The sequence below is a fragment of the Chlorocebus sabaeus genome, chromosome 2 (genome assembly GCF_047675955.1).
Source record: "Chlorocebus sabaeus isolate Y175 chromosome 2, mChlSab1.0.hap1, whole genome shotgun sequence".
Taxonomy (NCBI): Eukaryota; Metazoa; Chordata; class Mammalia; order Primates; family Cercopithecidae; genus Chlorocebus; species Chlorocebus sabaeus.
This window is the reverse complement of record NC_132905.1, coordinates 20738058-20759676: the sequence shown is the minus strand read 5'-3', so window position 1 is coordinate 20759676 and position 21619 is coordinate 20738058.

The following is a 21619-nucleotide window of genomic DNA, read 5'->3' as shown; positions in this document are numbered from 1 at the left end:
CCACCCTGATACCAAAGTCAGGCAAGGACACAACAAAAAAAGGAAAACTACAGATCAATATCCTTGATGGACACAGACACAAAAATCCTTCACAAAGTATTAGCAACCAAATTCAACAGCACATCAAAAAGATAATGCACCAAGAGCAAGTGGGTTTTATTGCAGGAATGCAAAGATGGCTCAATATATGCAAATCAGTAAATGTGACTGACCACATAAATAGGATTAAAAACAAAAGCCAGATTATTATGTCAATAAATACAGAAGAAGCATTTGATAAGAGTCATCAGTCCTTCATGATAAAAACCCTCAACAAACTAGGCATAGAAGAAACATACCTCAAAATAATAAAAGCCATATAAAACAAACCCACAGTCAACATTATACTGAATGCAGAAATGTTCCCCCTAAGAACCGAAACGAGACAAGGATGTCTACTTTCACACTCTTATTCAACATCTGGATTTCCTAGCCAGAGCAGGCAAGAGAAATAAGAGGCATCAAAACTGGAAGATAGGAAATCAAATTATCTGTTTGCTGATTATATTATCTTATACCTAGAAAATCTTAAAGAATCCTCCAAGACATTCCTAGATTTGATAAATGAATTCAGTGAAGTTTTAGTATACAAAAGCAACATATAAAAGCCAGTAGTATTTCTATATACCAATAGTGATCAAGCAGATAACCAAATCAAGAAGTCAATCCCATTTACAATAACTACAAAAACAATACTTAGGAATACATTTTACTAAGGAGGTTAAATATCTCTATCTCTATTCAAAAAACTATAAAACACTGATGAAAGAAATTATAGATGACACAAACAAATAGAAAAATACCCCATGCTCATGGATTGAAAGAATCAGTATCATTAAAATTACCATATTGCCCAAAGCAATCAACAGACTCAATGCAATTCCTATCAAAATGCCAACATTATTTTTCACAGAATTAGAATAAACAATGTTAAAATCCATACAGATCCAAAAAAAGAGTCCAAATAGCCAAAGCAATCCTAAGCAAAAAATAACACTATCTGGCTTCAAATTATACAACAAGGCTACAGTAACCAAAACAGTATGGTACTGGCATAAAAATAGATACATTGACCAACGAAACAGAAAAGAGAACCCAGAAATAAAGCCACATACTACTGATAACTGATCTTCAACAGAATCAACAAAAACGTACACTGAGGAAAGGACACCTTATTCAGAAAATGGTGCTGGAAAAATTAGATAGCCATAAGCAGGAGAATGAAACTGGTCCCATATCTCTCACCATAGACACAAATTAACCAAGACAGATTAAAGGATTAAATGTAAGACCTGAAACTACAAAAATTCTAGAAGAAAATCTAGGAAAAACTCTTCTAGACATTGGCCTAGGCAAAGAATTTATAACCAAGACCTCAACAGCATATGCAACAAAAACAAAAATAGACAAATGGAATTATATCAAACTAAAAATCTTCTGCACAGCAAAAGAAACAATCAACAGAGGCTGGGCACAGTGGCTCACACCTGTAATCCCGGGCCAAAGTGGGCGGATCATGAGGTCAGGAGTTCCAGACCACCATGGCCAACATAGTGAAACCCCGTCTCTACTAAAAATATAAAAATTAGCTGGGCGTGGTGGTGCACACCTGTAATCCCAGCTATTCAGGAGGCTGAGGCGAGAGAATCGCTTGAAGCCAGGAGGCAGAGGTCACAGTGAGCCAAGACCATGCCATTGCACTCCAGCCTGGGCAACTGAGAGAGACTCTATCTCAAATAAAAAATTAAAAAATATAAAAAGTAAAAAGAAGCAACCAACAACCAACAGAATGGCCAAACTAGAGAAAGGGAGAAATTATTTGCAAACTATGCATCCAACAAAGGACTAATATCCAGAATCTACAGGGACCTCAAATAACTCAACAGCAACAAAATAACCCCATTAAAAAGTGTGTGAAGGATATAAACAGATACTTTTTAAAAGAAGACATACAGGTTGAGCACAGTGGCTCATGCCTGTAATCCCAGCACTTTGGGAGGCCAAGGTGGGAGGATCACTTGAGTCCAGGAGTTCAAGACCAGCCTGAGAAACATAGCAAGACCTCATCTCTACCCAAAAAAAAAAAAAAAAAATTAAGTTAATCAGGTATGGTGGTGCATGCCTGTAGTCACAGCTATTCAGGAGGCTGAAGTGAGAGGATGGCTTGAGCCCAGAAGGTTGCAGTGGGCTATAATCATACCACTGTACTCCAGCCTGTGGCAACACAGCAAGACTTTATCTCAAAAATTAAAAAATAAAAATAAAAAAGAAGACGTGCAAATGGCCAGCAAACATATTTTAAAATACTCAACATTAGGCCAGTGGAGTGGCTCATGCCTGTAATCCCAGCACTCTGGGAGGCCAAAGCAGGTGGATTACTCGAGCTCAAGAGTTGGAGACCAGCCTGGGCAACATGTTGAAATCCCATCTGTACAAAAAAATACACAAATGAGCCGGGGAAGGTGGCACATCCCTGTAGTTCCAGCTACTTGGAAGACTGAGGTAGGAGGATCACTTGAGCCCAGGAGGCAGAGGTTGCAGTGAGCCAAGATCATGCCACTGTACTCCAGCCTGGGTGGCAGAGGGAGACCCTGTCTCAAAAAAAAAAAAAAAAAAAAAAAAAAAAAAAAAAAAAAATGTGTACACATGGACATAGAGAGTAGAATAATAGGTAATGGAATCTCAGAAAGGTGGGAGGGTGAGGGGGGTGAGGGATGAGAAATTACCTACTGGGTACAATGTACATGACTTGAGTGATGGTTACATTAAAAGCTGAGACTTCACCACTACACAATCTAGCCATGTCACAAAACTGCACTCATGCCCTCTAAATCTATAAAAATAAAAAATTTTAAATTAAAAACAATGAATTAAAATATTCCATGTGCTGATGAAAAGAATGTGTATTCTGCAGGCCGGGCACGGTGGCATATGCCTGTAATCCCAGCACTTTGGGATTACATCACCCAAGTCATGTATATTGTACCCAATAGGTAATTTCTCATCCCTCACCCCTCTCCTACCCTCCCATTTTTCTGAGATTCCATTATCTATTATTCTACTCTCTATGTCCATGCATACCTGGTTTTGTTTTTTGGGTTTTTTTGTTTTTGTTTTTTTAAGACAAGGTCTCCCTCTGCCACCGAGACTGGAGTGCAATGGCACGATCTTGGCTCACTGCAACCTCCACTTCCCACGCTCAAGTGATCCTCCCATCTCAGCCTCCCAAGTAGCTGGGACTACAGGGGCATGCTACCATGTCCTGCTCATTTTTGCATTTTTGATCACTCGAGGTCAGGAGTTCAAGACCAGTCTGGGCAACATAGCAAAACCCTGTCTCTACTGAAAATGCAAAACTTAGCTGAGCACAGTAGCAGGTTCCTGTAATCTCAGCTACTCGGAGGCTGAGGCATGAGAATTGCTTGAGCCCGGGAGGCAAAGGTTGCAGTGAATCAAGACTGTGTCACTGCATTCCAGCCTGGATGGCAGAGTGAGGTTCTATTTCCAAAAAAAAAAAGAATGTCTAAGAATGTGTATTCTGCAGAACTGGGATGAAATATTCTGTAAATGTCAGTGAAGCCTATTTTGTCTAATGTGTAAACTCCAATGTTCTTCTTTGATTTCCTGTCTAGATATCCATCACTGACAGTGAGGTGTTGAAGTCCCCTACTATTATTTTACTGCTATCTCTTCCTTTGGGTCTATGAATATTTGGTTTATGTACTTGGGAGCTTGGGTGTTTGGTGCACAGATATTTATAATTATTATGTCCTCTTTCTGAATTGACCCCTTTATGTAGTGACTTTGTCTCTTTTTACAGTCTTTCATTTGTAGTCTGTTTTATCTGATATAAGCACAGCTATTCCTGCCCTTTTTTTTTTTTTTTTTTTTTTTTTGGTTCCCAGTTTCACGGGTATCTTTTACCATCTCCTCACTTTCAGTTTATGTGGGCCTATAGGTGAAGCAGGTTTCCTGTAAGCAGAATATAGGCAGGAGGATCACTTACATCCGTGAGTTTAAAGCTGCAATGAGCTATGATTGTACAACTGCACTCCAGCCTGAGCAACAGAGCAAGACCCTTCCTGTCTTATAAAAAATAAAAAATAAGAGCAAAAGTCAACAAAATAGAAAATAAACAGTAAAAGAAAATTAAGAAAGCCAAAAATTGTTTTTTCTTTTTTTAAAAACCAGTAGGATTAATAAACTCAGTCAGGCATAGTGGCTCATGCCAGTAATCCCAGCACTACTCGGAAGGCTGAGGCAGGAGAATTGCTTGTACCCAGGAGGTGGAGGCTGCGGTGAGCTGAGATTGCACCACTGCACTCCAGCCTGGGCAACAGAGTAAGACTGCATCTCACAAAAAAAAAAGGAGGAATTGACACACACACTCACAAACTCACAAAATGGAAAGAACAATTAACAACTCATCTTATGAGGCCAGCAGAATTCTGAGGACAAACCTAACAAAGAAATCACACACACACACACACACAAAAATTCCAGACCTATATTCTTTTTGAACATTAATGCAAAACTCCTTCACAAAATATCAAAAATAGAATCCAGCAATATGAAAAAAGAAAGAAAGAAAGAAAGAAAGAAAGAAGAAAGAAAGAAAGACCGACCAAATTGGACGTATCTCAGGAATCCAAGGTTGATTTAACTCACAAAAAGTCAAACAATGTAATCAGCCATATCAACTGTCTAAAAAAAAAAATTACTCATTGAGCCGGGCGCGGTGGCTCAAGCCTGTAATCCCAGCACTTTGGGAGGCCAAGACGGGCGGATCACGAGGTCAGGAGATCGCGACCATCCTGGCTAACACGGTGAAACCCTGTCTCTACTAAAAAATACAAAAAAAAAACTAGCCAGGCGAGGTGGCGGGCGCCTGTACTCCCAGCTACTCGGGAGGCTGAGGCAGGAGAATGGCGTAAACCCGGGAGGCGGAGCTTGCAGTGAGCTGAGATCTGGCCACTGCATTCCAGCCTGGGCGACAGAGCAAGACTCCGTCTCAAAAAAAAAAAAAAAAAAAAAATTACTCTTTGAAAGAAAGCAAGAAAACCATTTTTTAAAAAAAACAAAAGTCAGTTATTCAAAAATAAAACAAAAAAAAGGAAATAACTTTTAGCAAATCAGAATTAAAAGGGAACTTCCATAATCTAATTAATGACATCTTCAAGAAGCCTACAGTTAATATGATACTTAGTCGTTTAATTTTTTCTTTTTTTAATTAAGACAGGATCTGGCTCTGTCACCCAGGCTGGAGTGTAGTGGCACAATCACAGCTCACTGCAGCCTCAGCCTCCTAGGCTGGAGTGATCCTCCCACCTCTGCCTCCCAAGCAGCTAGGACTATAGGCATGTGCCACCACACCGAGTTAATTTTTTGATTTTTTGTAGAGATAGAGTTTCATTATTTTGTCCAGGCTGGTCTCAAACTCCTGGGCTCAAGCGATCCTCCTACCTGGGCCTCTCAAAGTGCTGGGATTACAGGTGTGGGCCACCACACCCAGCAGTAGTTGAATATTGAATAGTTTCCCTCTAAGATTGGAAAGAAGGCAAGAATATCCATTTTCACCACTTCTGTTGAACATGGTATCACAGATTCTAGCCCACGAGGTAAGGCAAGTAAAGACATTGGGATTGGAAAAAAAGAAATAAATTGTCTTTATTCACAAATGAAATGATTGTTTACAAAGAAAATCTTACAGAAACTATAAAACATCTGCTGGAACTAACACGTAAACTAGCAAATTTGTAGACACAAAGGCAATGCACCAAAATCAATTGTATTTTTCTGTTCTGGCAGTGAAACATTAGAAAATGGAATTAGAAAAACAATTTTATATACTGGAATGCCAAAAAACATGAAATGCTTAGGAATAAATTTAACAAAAGACATTGCCTTTACATTTAAAACCTCTTCATTAAAAATGTCTACATTAAAAACCACACAATCTTACTGAGAGAAATTTTTAAAGGGTTGAATAAATGGAGAGATAAACTAAATGCATCGATTGGAATATTCAATGCTTTTAAGATGTCAATTAGTCCCAAAATTGATCTATACATTTAATGTCATCCCAACCATAATCCAATCTGACCATTTTATGGAATTTGACAAACTTGTTCTAAAATATGTATAAAAATACAAAGACCTGGAAGTATCCAAAGTAATCTTGAAAAAGAAAGACAAATTTGGAGGACTAATAGAACTGGATTTAAAGACTTGTAATGAAGCTACAGTAATCAAGGTATTGTGGTTACTGTCACAAGGATAGATAAATAGATCAATGCAATAGAACAGAGAAGATCCTCATTTAGAGGGTGATTTACTTTTTTTTTATAAAAACACCAAAGCAATTCAATAAAGAAAGGAAATGTTTTTAGGCCAGGTGCAGTGGCTCACCCCTTTAATCCCAGCACTTTGGGAGGTCAAGGCTGGGAGATCATTTGAGGTCAGGAGTTTGAGACCACCCTGGCCAACATGATGAAACCCCCATCTCTACTAAAAATACAAAAATTAGCCAGGCATGGTGGCAGGTGCCTATAGTCCCAGCTACTCAGAAGGCTGAGGCAGGAGAATCGCTTGAACCCGGGAGGCGGAGGTTGCAGAGCTGAGATCACGCCACCATACTGCAGCCTGGGCAACAGAACAAGACTCCATCTCAGGAAAAAAAAAAAAAAAAAAAAAGCAAGAAAGAGAGAGGGAGAAAGAAAGAAAGAGAGAGAGAAAGAGAGAGAAAAAGAAAGAGAGAAGGAAGGAAGGAAAGAAGAGAGAGAGAGAAAAAAAGAAAAGAAAGAAAAAGAAAGGAAAGAAAGAAGAAAGAAAGAAAGAAAGAAAGAAAGAAAGAAAGAAAGAAAGAAAGAAGAAAGAAAGAAAGAAAGAAAGAAAGAAAGAAAGAAAGAAAGAAAGAAAGAAAGAGAAAGAAGGAAGGAAGGAAGGAAGGAAGGAAGGAAGGAAAGAAAGAAAGAAAGAAAGAAAGAAAGAAAGAAAGAAAGAAAGAAAGAAAGAAAGAAAGAAAGAAAGAAAGAAAGGATGGATGGAAGGAAGGAAGGATGGAACGAAGGAAGGAAAGAAGGAAGGAAGGAAGGAAGGAAGGAAGGAAGGAAGGAAGGAAGGAAATGTTTTCAACCAATGGTTCTGAGAAAACTGGAAATTCAATATGGGGGAAAAAAAAAAAAAGTGACCCTCCGCCTAGGAGAAAAGATAGGAAACTTCCTTCTCAACTTGGAGCCCAGGCTTCTTAAGCAAGTTTCTCAGGCAGTACTCAGAAAGCAATAACCATAAAAGAAAAAGTGTGTAAAGTCATTTTATCAAAATGTAAAACTTCAGTTTGTCAAGAGACATCTTTAAGAAAATGGATAAGCCGGGCGCAGTGGTTCACACCTGTAATCCCAACACTTTTGGAGGCCAAGGCAGGTGGATCATCTGAGGTCCGGAGGTTGAGACCAGCCTGGCCAACATGGTGAAACCCCATCTCTACAAAAATCCAAAAAATTAGCTGGGCATGGTGGCGGGCGCCTGTAACCCCAACTACTTGGGAGGCTGAGGCAAGAGAATCACTTGAACCTGGGAGGCAGATGTTGCAGTAAGCCGAGATCGCGCCATTGCACTCCAGCCTGGGCGACAAGAGTGAAACTCTGTCTCAAAAAAAAAAAAAAAAAAAAAATTAATGTGCCATTCTCAGACTGAGAAAAAAATTCACAAAACATATATATCTGACAAAATGTCAGTATTCAGAATATATTTAAACACACACACACACTTACACACTTCTACAACTCATTTAAAGAAAGAAAAAAAAAAGGGAGAGTGGCGTCAGTAAGATGACTGCCTGCAGACCCTGCTGTTCACCCTCCCACAAAACCAGACCAAGGCAAGGAATACACAGATCGGATTTGACTGGAGTGTGGAGGGAGAGGGCTCGAGTGCAGAGGGGGAGTGGAGCTGCAGCTGCTGTGACTGGAAGGCCAGGAGGGCTGGACATCCAGCGTGAAGGCACCTGGCCTCTGCAGCCCCGCCTCCCCCATCCGGATCCTATCTGCCCAGAGTCAGAAAGGACGTCTCACTGCAGGGGAAAAGGTAAGCAGAAGAACCCCCTCGGAACACCCCGTTGCAACTACGAACACCCTCCGTCCTCACTGCTGGAGAATCCTAGAGTCCTCGAGGGCCCTGAGCCCAGTGTAGAGAGCTGCAGGAGGTCACACAGCCACATTGTCCTGGATCCAGAGCACAGTGCACACTCCCCACCCCCATCCGCCCCCTTGGGCCAGACTACTGCAGCACAGCCCCATCGTGAGACCAGAGTCATTTCTAGAGTGCACCCTGCTCTGAGGGTCAGTAGCCACTACGCCTCTCCAGCACCGACTTCAGCATTCCACCAAGCCCATGCGGGTGGCTGCTGACACAAGTGCAGTAACATAGAGCCTGGGGGCAGGACTGGCTGTGGCTGGCCCTGCACAGCAGGGAAACCAACTCCTGTGGCCCTCACCTCCAGCGGGAGGAACAGTCTGGAAGTCCTACCCAGGGCAAACCTGCCTTTGAGCCAGCCAAACTGCTGCGTGCCCGAGCAGGAGAGGCCCTCAAGCCTCCAAACAGCTGAAGCACTCCTGGGCTGGCAGAGCAGCTGTGTGCCTGTGCCCACAGCTTGAGAAACAATCTGCAATGCTCAATCCCCTGCAGACAAGCCCCTGGCTTGCCCAGTGACCCGGCACCCACAATCAAGGCCTGAAAAACATCCCTGCAGGTTACCCCTGGCAGATATACCCCCAGGTCAGCCCAGCAACTGTGTGCCCATGCCCTGCAACTGAGAAACAACCCTACAGGTGATCCCTGTTGGACAAAACCCCAGGCTGGCCAAACAGCCATAAGCCCACATCCCAGGCCTGAAAAACAGCCCCATGGGCTTCCCCCAGCACACATGCCCCAGGTCAGCCAAGCAGCTGTGTGATCATATCTAGGTCCAAGAAACAGCTATATGGGCAGCCCCTGGCGGGCACCCTCCAGGCCAGCCGAGTAGCCTTGTGGTTGCATCCCAGGCCCGAGAAACAGCCCCACAGACTGCCCCCGGCATGCATGCCCCCAAGCCTGTAGAACAGCTCTACGTCTATGTCCTGGGCCTGAGAAACAGCCCCGCAGACTGCTCCTGGCAGGCACAGCCCCAGGCTGGCCATGCAACCACATGCACACATTCCCAACTAGAGTAATAGCCTCGTAGCACCAACCCCAGCCTCAACTTTGCCAACACGCAATGTGCACACATGTGCCTCTGACCTGAAAAACAGCCTGGCAAGTCTACCCCTGGTAAAGCCACACCACTGCCGCCACAGCCTCTGTCAGCCTAAGCCCCTGAGACACTTGGAAATGCCACTAGAGCGTATTATAGCTGAAGAAACGACATGGAAACTACAATACCTTTTATTTTATTTATTTACTTATTTATTCATTCATTTATTCATTCATTCATTCATTCATTCATTCATTTATTTATTTTTGAGACAGGATCTTGCTATGTTGCCCAAGCTGGAGTGTAGTGGTGTGATCTCGGCTCACTGCAACCTCCGCCTTCCAGGTTCAAGCGATTCTCCTGCCTCAGCCTCCCAAGTAGCTGGGACTACAGGCACCCACCACCATGCCCAGCTAATTTTTGCAGGAAACTACAGTACTGCATCCCCCTAAAACCAAAACCAGTACTCTCCACCAAACTAATACCCCATGTATATTTTTTGTAAGTATTGTGACTTCATAATACACAGATAATATTTAACCTTCCTCATCCCAGTCATTTTTTTCTCATATATTTCAAGGCCTTTCTCTCACAATGATCCTTCCAGATAAACTTTTTTTTTTTTTTAAGACAGGGTCTTGCTCTGTTGTCCAGCCTGAAGTGCAGTGGCACAATCTTAGCTCACGGCAGCTTTGAACTTCTAGGCCCAAGCAATCCTCTCACCTTAGTCTCCTGAGTAGCTGGGACTATAGGCACACACCACCATGCCTGGCTAATTTGTTTTTAATTTCAATAGTTTTGGGGGGGTACAGGTGGCTTTTGGTTATATGCATGAGTTCTTTAGTGGTGAATGCTGACATTTCAGTGCACTCATCAACCGAACAGTGAACACCATACCCAACATGAAGTCTTCTTTCACCCACCTCCCGGTCTCCCCAACTGAGTCCCCAGAGTCCACTATATCACTCTGTATGTCTTTGTGTCCTCATAGCTTAGCTCCCACTTATAAGTAAGAACATACCGTATTTGGTTTTCCATTTCAGAGTTACTTTCAATAATGGCCCCCAACTCCATCCAAGTTGCTGCAAAATGCATTATTTTGTTCCTTATGATGGCTGAGTGGTATTTTATAGGATATATCACATTTTCTTTATCCACTCCTTCCTCGGTGGGCACTTAGGTTGGTTCCACATCTTTGCTATTGCAAATTGTGCTGGATAAACATGTGTGCATGTGTCTTTTTCATATAATGACTTCTTTTCCTTTACACCCCATGTATATTAACAACACTTTCCCTACAAAACCTACTCACTAAAATTGGAAGAGGCCTTTTCTACCAAATGCATAGAAATCGATGTAGGGACACATCAAACGTGAAAAACCAAGGACTCATTGCAGCACAAAATGAACACAGTATTCTCTAGTAACCGTCCCCAATCATAAGGAAATACTAAAAACACCAGAAAAAGGATTCAAAATTATAAGAAAATTAAATGAGATACAATAGAATACAGATATACAATTCAATGAGATCAAGAAAATAATTCATGGTGTGAATGAGAAATTCAACAGAGATAGATATAATAAAAAAGAACCTAACAGAAATTCTGTGGCTGAAGAAGTTAATGAGTGAAATAAAAAATATATTTGAGAGCTTCAACAACACACTAGACCAAACAGAAGAAAGAATTTCTGAACTTTAAGACAAGTCATTTGAAATAATACAGGCAGACCAAAATAAAGAAAGAAAGAGAGAAGGAAAGAAGGAAGGAAGGAAAAAGAAAGAAGAAAGAGGGAGAAAGAAAGAAAGAAAGAAAGAAAGAAAGAAAGAAAGAAAGAAAGAAAGAAAGAAAGAAAGAAAGAAAGAAAGAAAGAGAAAGAAAGAAAGAAAGAAAGAAAGAAAGAAAGAAAGAAAGAAAGAAAGAAAGAAAGAAAGAAGAAGAAGAAGAAAGAAAGAAAGAAAGGAAGGAAGGAAGGAAGGAAGGAAGGAAGGAAGGAAGGAAGGAAGGAAAAAGAAAGAAAGAAAAGAAAGTGAGAAAGAAAGAAGAAAGGAAGGAAGGAAGGAAAGAAGAAAGGAAGGAAGGAAGAGAGAGAGAGAGAGGGAGGGGAGGGGAGGGGAAGAGAGGAGAAAAGAGGAGAGGAGGGGGGAGGGGAGGGGAAGAGAGGAGAAAGAGGAGAGGAGAGGAGAGGAGGGAAAAAAGAAAACTGTAAAAGTGACTGGGTGCTATGGCTCACACCCATAATCCAGCACTTTGGGAGGCCAAGGCAGAAGGATCTCTTGAGTCCAGGAGTTTGAGACCAGCCTGGGAAGCATAGCAAGGCCCCATCTCTAACCAAAAAAAAAAAAAATTTTTTTAATTGGCTTGGCATGGTGGTGCTTGTCTGTAACATTGGCTTCTTGGGAGGCTAAGGCAGGAGGATCACCTGAGACAAGGAGGTCAAGGCTGCAGTGAGCTACAGTCATGCCACTGCATTCCAGCCTGGACAGAAGAGCAAGACTTTGTCTCAAAGAAAAAAGCCTATACAACTTGTGTGACACTATCAAGCAAAGAAATATTCACATTAAGGGCATTCCAGAAGGAGGAGAGAAGGTAAAAGGTTAGGAAGCATATTAATGAAATAACAGCTGAAAACTCAAGTCTTTGGAAAGAGATGAACATCCAGGTCCAGGAAGATCAAATAACCCCAAATGGATTCAACTCAAACAGGTCCTCTCTGAGGCACATTATATTCAAAGTGTCAAAAGTCAAAAACAAAGAAAGACTTCTAAAAGCAGTAAGAGAAAAGTTTTAACTCATAGATAAAGGAATCTCTATTAGCAGAAACCTTAGAGGTCATGAAAGAATGGGATGATATACTTAAAGTATGGAAAGAAGACCAGGCATGGTTGCTCACACCTGCAATCCCAGTACTTTAGGAGGCCAAGGCAGGCAGATTGCTTCAGCCCATGAGTTCAAGAGCAGTCTGGGCAACATAGCAAGACTCCATCCCTACAAAAATAGAAAAATTAACCAGGCATGGTGGTACATGCCTGTAGTCCCAGCTACTCAGGAGACTGAGGTGGGAGGATCACCTGAGCCTGAGGAGGCTGAGGCTGCACTGAGCTGTGATCACACCACTGTACTCCAGTCCGGGTGACAGAGTGAGATCCTGCTCAAAAAATAAATAAATAAATAAAATACTGAAGAAAAAAAAATCAACTACCAAGAAAGAATATTATGCCCAGAAAAGCTATCCTTCAAAAATGAAGGAAAAATAAAATCTTTCACACACAAGCAAAATCTAGTAAGCCTTACAAGAAATACTCAAAGGAGTCTTACACCTGGAAGTGAAAAGACAACAGGCATCATCATGAAAGCATGTAAAACTATGAAACTCATTGGTAGAGCTGATACACAAAGGAGAAAGAGAAAATTATCAAACCTTATCAAACAAACTATACAAAATGACTCAAATACAAAAATAATGAGAAGGAACAAACAATATACAAAACAACAAGAAAACAATCAATAAAATGACCAGAATAAGTCCTCACCTATCAATGGTAACTTTAATGTAAACAAACTAAATTCCCCCCACTTAAAAGATATAGACTGAATGGATTTTAAAAAAAAAAGACCCAACTACATATTACCTATAAGAATCTCACCTCACCTGTAAAGACACACATAGGCTGAAAGTGAAGAGATGAAAAAAGATATTCCAAGCAAACCAAAACCAAAAGTAAGCAGTAGTAGCTATGCTTATGATATGGTTTGGCTGTGTCCCCAGCCAAATCTTATCTTGAATTGTAACTCCCACAATTCTCATATGTTGTGGGAGGAACCTGGTGGGAGGTAATTGAATCATGGGGGCAGGTCTTTCCCATGCTGTTCTTGTGACAGTGAATAAGTGTCATGAGGTCTGATGGTTTTAAAAAGGGGAATTTCCACACACAAGCTCTCTCTTTGCCTGCTGCCATCCATGTAAGACGTGAGTTGCTCCTCCTTGCTTTTCACCATGTTTGTGAGGCTTCCCCAGCCATGTGGAACTGTAAGTCCAATAAACCTCTTTGTTTTGTAAATTGTCCAGTCTTGGGTATGTCTTTATCAGCAGCATGAAAATGGACTAAAGCAAATTATGTCAAACAAAACAGACTTCAAGTCAAAAGCTGTAAAAGGAGACAAGGAAAGTATATAATAAGAAAGGGATTAATTCAGCAGGAGAATATAACAATTGTAAATATATATACAACAAACACCAGAGCACCCAGATATATAAGGCAAATATTATTCAATCTAAAGGGAGAAGTGGACCCCAATACAATAATACCTGGGGACTTCAATGGCCCACTGTCGGTATTGGCAAGATCATACAGACAGAAAATCAACAAAGAAACTCTAATTTAAGCTGCACCACAGGCCGGGCATGGTGGCTCACGCCAGTAATCCCAGCACTTTGGGAGGCTGAAGTGGGCAGATCACTTGAGGTCAGGAGTTTGAGACCAGCCTGGCCAACATGGTGAAACCCTGTCTCTACTAAAAATACAAAAATTAGCCAGGCATGGTGGCATACACCTGTAGTCCCAGCTACTTGGGTGGCTGAGGTGGGAGAATCACTTGAAACCAGGAGGAGGAGGCTGCAGTGAGCTGAGGTTGTGCCACTGCACTCTAGCCTAGGTGACAGAGCAAGACTCTGCCTCAAAAATAAAAATAAACAAAAAATAAATAAACTGCACCGTAGACCAAATGGACTTAACAGACATTTCACCTAAACGATGCAGAATACACGTTCTTTTCATCAGCACATGGAACATTCTCCATGATTGACCATCCATTAGGACATAAAACAAGTCTCAAAAAAAATTTTTTAACTGAAATTCTACCAAGTATTTTATCTAACCACAATGAAATAAAACTGGATATCAATAACAAAAGGAACATTTAAAACCATACAAATGAATGGAAATCAAACAAAATGCTCCCAAATGACCAATGGGCAATGACAGAAATTAATAATGAAATTTAATAGGTCAGGTATGATGGCTTACACCTGTAATCCTAGTAGTTTGGGAGGCCAAGGCAGAAGGACTGCTTGAGCTCAGGAGTATGAGACCATCCTGGGCAACATGGTGAAATCCTGTCTCTACTAAAAATACAAAAATTAGCCGTTTGAGCCCAGGAAGCAGAGGTTGCAGTATGCCGAGATGGCGCCACTGCACTCCAGCCTGGGCAACAGAGCACAACGCTGTCTGCCCCCCACTCCTCCCAAAAAAGGATGGAATCATGTCATTCACAGCAACATGGACGGAACTGGAGGATATTATGTTAAGTGAAATAAGCCAGGAACAGAAAGTTAAACACTGCATGTTCTCACTCATATGTGGAAACTTTGGAGAAAAAAAAAAAAAAAAAAGTTGATCTCATAGAAATAAAAAGTAGAACAGAGAATACTCGAGACTGGGAAGAATGGGGGAAGGTGGGGTTAGAGAGACATTTGTTAAAGGATACAAAATTACAGCTAGATAGAAGGAATAAGTTACCATGCCCTACAGCACTGTAGGATGACTGTAATTAGCAATAATACTTTATATAGTTTCACACAGCTAGAAGGAGGATAGTGAATGTTCCAACACAAAGAAATGACAAACGTTTGAGATGATGGATGTGCTAATTACCCTGATCTGATCACTATATATTGTATGTATCACAACACCACCATGTACTCATGTACAATTATTATGTGTCACTTTAAAAAATGTTTTTAACTGTTTTCCTCTATGGGCTTCTTAGCTCTACAGCTATACACCAGCGGTCTTCAATCTAATCTAACTGGGACAGGGAACAGGGAACAGGAAACAGGGAGAAGAAACGGTCTAATGAAACTCATCTTCCCATCATTTGGCAGTCAGAGGAACAGGAGCAGGTGGAGACTGTAATGGGGACTGCTGGTATTGCCTCTTCTGTCTTTGTTATTGATCCTATTGGCCAAATCAGGTACACACAGGTATCAGCATTGCTGCTTCTGATTCTTGCAGGAAAGTCAGATGTCCGTCTCAAACTGAGCATCATCCTCAACTGCATGTTCCCTGTCGTGATTGTTCAAGTTGTTTACTTCTACTTAGGAGTCATCTATTGAGGTGTCAGGGCTAGTGACTCCTGGGATATTGGGCAGATGCCAGGGCCGTGTGTGAGCTATGGGAGAATTGCAATGATCCAGTAGAAACTTTTGATCATAAATGATTCAAGATCCCTGGGGTGTGCTGAAGGGCATCCCCCGAGCATGGTGCAACAGTCACGAGGTAGCACTTTGGGAGGCCGAGGTGAGAGGATCGCTTGAGGCCAGGAGTTCAAGACCAGCCTGGCCAACATGGTGAAACCCTGTCTCTACAAAAAATAGAAAAATTAGCCAGGTGTGATGGTGCAAACCTGTAGTCCCAACTACCTGGGAGGCTGAGGCGTGAGGATTGCTTGATCCTCACATAAAACCCATAAAACTAAACATACACCTGTCCTGTGACCTGCAATTCTACTCCTAGATATTCACTTAAGAGAAAGGAAAACATGCCCACAAAAAGGCTAGCATGCAAGTGTTCATAGTAGCTTTATTCATAATAATCAAAAGCCAAAAACAGATCAGAAGAATGGATAAACACACTGTGGTGTATTCATAAAATAGAATATGGTTGAGCACTAAAAAGCCACAAATAACAATATGAATAAACCTCAAAAACATTACACACAGTGAAAGAGCCTTACTAAAAAGCATATATGGCTGGGCGCAGTGGCTCAAACCTGTAATCCCAGTACTTTGGGAGGCCGAGGTGGGTAGATCACCTGAGGTCAGGAGTTCGAGACCAGCCTGGTCAACATGGCAAAACCCCATCTCTACTAAAAATACAAAAACTAGCTGGGCATGGTGGCAGGTGCCTGTAATCCCAGCTACTCAGGAGGCTGAGGCAGGGAGAATCGCTTGAACCCGGGAGGCGGAGGTTGCAGTGAGCCAAGATCGCACCATTGCACTCCAGCCTTGGAGACAGAGCAAGACTCTGTCTCAAAAAAAAAAAAAGCATATACACTATATGATTTCATTTACATGAAATTCCAGAACAGCAAAATTAATATATCATGAGAAAATCAGAACAGTGGTTGTTTTGGGGAGTGGGGTAGGGATGGATTGGGGAGAGGCTTAAGAGAATTTTCTGGAGTTGATGTTACTGTCCTATAACTTAACTGGGATTTGGGACACATAAGTGTTTGCCTTTGTCGGAGCTTGTTGAAAGGTACACTTAAGATTTGTGCAATTCACTTTATATAAATTGTGTCTGAAAAATACCTGTAAACAAATATTGAGCTGAAGTTATGCAGGTCAAGGTGTTTAGAGGTAGAATATGCTGATGTCTACAACTTACATTGAAATGTGCCAAGAAATAAGACAGATTGATAAGTGAAAGATGAATGGCTCGATAATGGATAGGTGATTAAGCAAAGACAGCAAGGCAATAAGTATATCAGTGTTAAAATGTGCGATTCTTTCAACTTATCCATATATTTGAAAGTTTCTATAGTAAAATTATAGGGGAAAATATATATATACTCTTCAACCCAGAAATTTTACTCCTGGGAATTTATCCCATAGAAATAAAAGTATTTGTCTATAATAACACATGTAAGAACATTTATTGCAATGCTGTTCCTAGTGACCAAGAAGTGGAAGCAAAGTGCATATCCATGAAATGGGGATGGATATGAGTACTCACCTGAGTAGAGCATGGCATGTCCACATCATGGGCTAGAGTGTGGCCCATGAAAGGAATAAGTCAGAGCCTCTCCAGAGAGTTTAGAGGGATTTCACTGAGGAATGGTTAAGGGAGAAAAGCAAGAGTGAATAATATAATCCTATTTTTTTAAAACAATGACACACACCACACATACACTCTCTCGCTCTTGTTCTCTCTCTCTGGATAGAAGTATATATTTTAAAAGGTGGAAGACATAGATTGTTAACACAGCTTATGGGTAAAGGTAAAAAATAAAGGGTTGAGTGTTGTTATGGTGGTAAGAGGGAATATCCATGATTTAAAAAAACAGCATATATATCGTCTCCTTTAAGTTAAATTTTCTGGCCAGACACACCCAGGAGTTCAAGACCAGCCTGGGCAACATAGCAAGACCCTAGTCTCTACAAAAAAATGATTAGTTTGGTGTGGTGTTGTGTGCCTCTAGTCCTAGCTACCTGGGAAGCTGGGATGGGAGGATAGCTTGAGCCCAGGAATTTGAGGCTTCAGTGTGCTATCATTGCACCACTGCACTCCAGCCTGGGCAACAGAGTGAGACCCTGTCTCTTTAAAAGATAAATAAATAAAATTAAAATAAGTTAAATGTTCTGTAGTATGCAGGGTGTGGCACTTAAAGAGATGCACATGAAGGTTGGATACCAAAATGTTAATAATGGTCATCTCATAGTGGTAGGATTCCAGGTAATTATTTCCTTGTCTTTGTAGGAAGGACGGGAGAAAGGGAGGGAGGGAGAGAGGGAGGAAGAAAAGAAGTCTACAGGTCTCATATCCTTACCTCCTATTATCTCTTCAACCCACCCCAACTCCTACTGTGTTTTGTTATTTTTTGTTTCGAGACAGGATTTCACTCTTTTGTCCACACTGGAGTGCAGAGGTGCCATCACAACTCACTACAGCCTCAATCTCCCAGGCTCAAACCATCCTCCCACCTCAGCCTCCCAAGTAGCTGGGACCACAGGCATGTGCCACTGTGCATATATATATATATATATTTTTTTTTTTTCTTTCTTTCTTTCTTTCTTTCTTTCTTTTTGTAGAGATGGCGACTCACTATGTTGCCCAATCTGGTCTCAAACTCCTGGCCTCAAGCCCCAATTCCTACTTTTGCCAGGCCCTGATCTTATCTGATCTCTCACCAGCATTTTGCATTGTTGGCAGATGTCTCCTTGAAATACTCTCTTCAATCAACTTCCATGGCATCCTGCTCCCCACTCCTGCCTCTGCAATCATCAGTTCTCAGTCCTCTTTCCATCCCTCCCATCATCTTCCTCTGGATTTTGTCCTCAAACCTGTCCTTTTCTCAATTTAATTACCATCTAGATGCTAATGCCTCCCAAGCTGCTCTCGTGAACTCCAACCAAACATCTCTAATTGGATGTCCCACAGGTCATCAGACCCAGCATGGCCAAAACTTATCTCATCGTCTTTCCCCCAAAAGCTACTGCTTCTTCTCCTGTAGTCCAATCTCAGAGAATGTCAGCATCGCCACCCGCCTCTTGCTAAAGCCATAATCTTGGATATCATTACTCTCTCCTACTCCCACATCCAGTCGCCCACCAAGTGCTGTCAGTTCTGTCTCCCGAGTCTTTATCCATCCATCCTCTTGTCTGCATCTCCCCTACCCCTGCTTTGATTCGAGCACCACTACATCTCTTGTAAATGACTGAAGCAGCTTGTTCATTCATCTTTCTGTCCACTGCCCCCACTTATCTCCCATAGATGACAGAGAGATTTTTCTAACCCACAGATCTGACCTCATTGCTTCTCTGTTTAAACCTCTTTGAGGACTTCCCATTGCTCTTAAGATCAAGGTCAAACTCTTTTAAAAAATAAGGAAAGAAGGAAAGAAGGAAGGAAGGAAGGAAGGAAGGAAGGAAGGAAGGAAGGAAGGAAGGAAGGAAGGAAGGAAGGAAGGGAGGGAGGGAGGGAGGGAGGGAGGGAGGGAAAGAAAACTGGCCGGCCATGGTGGCTCACACCTGTAATCCCAGAACTTTGGGAGGCCGAGGTGGGCAGAACACCTGAGGTCAGGAGTTTGAGACCAGCCTGACCAACATGGACAAACCCCGTCTCTACTAAAAATACAAAAAATTTGCCAGGCATGGTGGCGAGTGTCTGCAATCCCAGCTACTTGGGAGGCTGAGGTAGAAGAATCGCTTGAACCCGGGACAGGGAGGTTGCAGTGAGCTGAGATGGCATCACTGCACTCCAACCCGGGAGACAGAGAGACTCCGTCTCAAAAAAAAAAAAAAAATTATTTATTTTTTATGTTTTTGGTTTTGTTTGTGTTTTTGTTTTTGACAGGGACTCCCTCTGTCACGCAGACTGGAGTGCAGTGGTGCTATCACAGCTCACCACAGCCTCTGTCTCCTGGGCTCAAGCATTCCTCCTGCCTCAGCCTCCTGAGTAGCTGGAACCACAGGAGCAGGCCACCCCACCCAGCTAATTTTCTGTTTTGTTTTCAGTAGAGATGAGGTTTCACTATGTTGCCCAGGCTGGTCTCAAACTCCTGACCTAAAGCAATCCTCCCATCTCAGCCTACCAAGGTGCTAGGATGATAGACGTGACCTACTGCAACCTGCCAAGATCAAACCCTTAAACATGATACATTGGTTTAAGGATATACTCAGCCTCCCCGAGCACATGCCATCTCCAGACCCTGGCCTCTCTCTTTACCACATATCTAAGAAGCAAGAACACTGCTGTGGGTCTTCAAGGGCTATGGGCACTGGAACATTTGGCAGAGGTGAGGATGCCTTTCCTTTTGGGAAAACTACTTGCCAGGTTACTGGAGAAGTGAGAGGACTGAGGTTGCTTCCCCTAAGGTGACAGCCTTGCATCTCCCACTCATCCCTCTGACGCTATTATTCTCCAGAGGTTGGGGCAATGAGCTGGTTGGAGATGACTGACCACAGAGAAGAAAAGCCCGGAGTGGGGATAAAGCCCACTTTTCTTCTGCTTTAGGGAGAAGGTTCTGCACTGGTCCACATTCATAGTGCCCTCCTTCCCGCCCCCGCTCTTGTTGCCGGAGTGCAATGGCAGGATCTAGGCTCACCGCAACCTCCGCCTCCCAGTTGCAAGCGATTCTCCTGCCTCAGCCTACCGAGTAGCTGGAATTACAGACACCTACCACCACGCCCGGCTAATGTTGTATTTTTAGTAGAGATGGGGTTTCTCCATGCTGGTCAGGCTGGTCTGCAACTCCCGACCTCCGGTGATCCACCCCCCTCGGCCTCCCAAAGTGCTGGGATTACAGGCATGAGCCACCGCGCCCAGTCACCCTCCTTTTTTTTTTTTTTTAAGAGACAGTCTTGCTCTGTCACCCAGGTTGGAGTACAATGGCTCGATCATAGCTCACTGCAGCCTCTAACTCTTGCACTTAAGCGATCCTCCCCAATCAGCCTCCTGAGCAGCTGGGACTAGAGGTGTACACCACTGCACCCAGCTCTCCATTTTAATTCTTGACACCTTGACATAAAGCTCAAGACCAAAGCGGGAGGGCTCCTCTGCTAATAACTGTCCTTCATGCATACACAGGATAGCACTGGGCACATAACTCTGTATTTTAATCTTTTTTTTTTTTTTTTTTTTTTGAGACGGCGTCTCGCTGTGTCGCCCAGGCTGGAGTGCAGTGGCGCGATCTCGGCTCGCTGCAAGCTCCGCCTCCCGGGTTCGCACCATTCTCCTGCCTCAGCCTCCCCAGTAGCTGGGACTATAGGCGCCGGCTAATTTTTTGTATATTTAGTAGAGACGGGATTTCACTGTGTTAGCTAGTATGTATTTTAATCTTTATCAGTGGAGTCTACAGTACACTTTTCCCCTCAACTTCAAGCTCCCAAGCCAGAAGGTGAGTCTTATTAAAGAAAACATTACTCATGACACTTGTTAAAGACAATAAGGCACACTTTATTGACAAGGGGCCATGACCATAAGTATAGGGACCACTGCAATGGGGTCCTGCAGCGAGGGAGAGAGACTGGACTCAACTCTGACTGCAACCAGCTCAAGTAGAGATTTATTGCCAAGGAGCAGGGGGAGGAGTCAATAGAAGTTTTGCTGGAGGCAGGCCAGGGTGATAAGATACCGAGGGTGGGGGGTTTTTGCTAAACTGACTTAGCAGGATTCTTGTTCAAATTGGATTCTGTGAGGACAGAGAGAAGCTCAAGCTCAGGGCTAGGTGAGCAGAGGGCTCAGAGGAGCCCAGCGATAGTTTTGGTCTAAGAAGAGAGTCTTTGTCAGCCTCAATAGGCAGAACTAAGTAGGGAGAGAGGAGAATGTGAGGCTGCAGGCTGGTCAGAGGGCCCCCTCTCCTTGGGGGTACCCCATAAAGTAGCCAAACACTGGCTTTGGGGTCCACCTATAGGTTTTAAGCGCTAGTCCTGAAATAAGAGGCAGGACTTGACTCTGGACCAAATTGAACACTAGCGAAAACAGGGATGGAGCCGAAGCCGCTTTCCATAAGACATGCCCACCAGTGTGCCATGTTTACTGTTGCCATGGTAACACCTGAAGCTTACCGCCCCTTGCCATGGCAGTGACCCAACGAGCCAAAAGTTACTACCCCTTCCCTAGAAATT